This window comes from Rhinolophus sinicus, chromosome 4, assembly GCF_057876585.1.
Source record: "Rhinolophus sinicus isolate RSI-liver-muscle chromosome 4, RSI-T2T, whole genome shotgun sequence".
Lineage (NCBI taxonomy): Eukaryota > Metazoa > Chordata > Mammalia > Chiroptera > Rhinolophidae > Rhinolophus > Rhinolophus sinicus.
Window position 1 is genome coordinate 73,789,015 of NC_142504.1, and position 1,262 is coordinate 73,790,276.

A 1,262-nucleotide genomic window follows, 5' to 3' on the forward strand; every position below is an offset into this window, starting at 1 on the left:
TTCCAGACATACAGAAGCTGAGGGAATTTTCTAATACACGACCTGCACTACAAGAAATACTAAAGGAGGCTATTCAACCACCATCAACAGGGACAATTTGTGGCAACCAAAACACAAAAAGGTGGAGAGTAAAGCCTGAACCAGAATATGGGAATGGAGAAAGTAAGTGTGCTGAAGAAAATGGAATAATCTAAATATCAAATTTCCTTTACATAAACTTAAGGGTAACTACTCAAAAAAAAAATCCACAACGGAAATATATACTGTAATAAAAGAAGAAACAGAGGGAAACATCATAGAATACCACCACATAGAAATAATAGACAACAACAAAAAGGCAAAGAAACCATGGAAACTAAAGATAGAATGACAGGAAATCCTCACATATCAATAATCACCCTAAGTGTGAATGGACTGAACTCACCAATATAAAGGCACAGAGTAGCAGGTTGGATAAAAAAAACTAAACCCAACTATTTGCTGTCTCCAAGAGACACATCTGAGCTACAAGGAAAAGCATAGACTCAAAGTGAAAGGGTAGAAATTGACACTCCAAGCAAATGGTACCCAGAGAAAATCAGGTGTAGCCATAATGATATCAGATGAAACAGACTTCAGGGTGAAAAAGGTAACAAGAGACAAAGATGGACATTTCATAATGGTAAAGGGGACTATACAACAAGAAGACATAACAGTCATCAATATTTATGCCCCCAATCAGGAAGCACCGAAATATACCAAGCAACTGCTAACAGAACTAAAGGGAGAAATTGATCAAACACAATTATACTAGGGGACTTAAATACATCATTGACAGCTATGGATAGATCATCAAAACAGAAAACAAATAACAAAACAGCAGCCCTAAATGACACATTAGATGAAATGGACATAATTGACATATATAGAGCACTTCATCCTAAAACATGAGACTACACATTCTTTTCTAGTGTACATGGAACATTCTCAAGAATAGACCACATATTGGGACATAAAATCAGCCTCAGCAAATTTAAGAAGACTGAAATCATACCAAGCATATTCTCTGATCACAAGGCTTTGAAATTGGATATCAACTGCAAAAAGAAAGCAGGAAAAAAGACAAATACATGGAGATTAAACAATATACTTTTAAAGAACGACTGGGTCAAGAAGCAATTAGAGGAGAGATCAAAAGATACATAGAAACAAAATGACATTGAAAATACATCCTACCAAAATTGTTGGGATGCAGTGAAAGCAGTTTTAGGAGGGAAATTTAT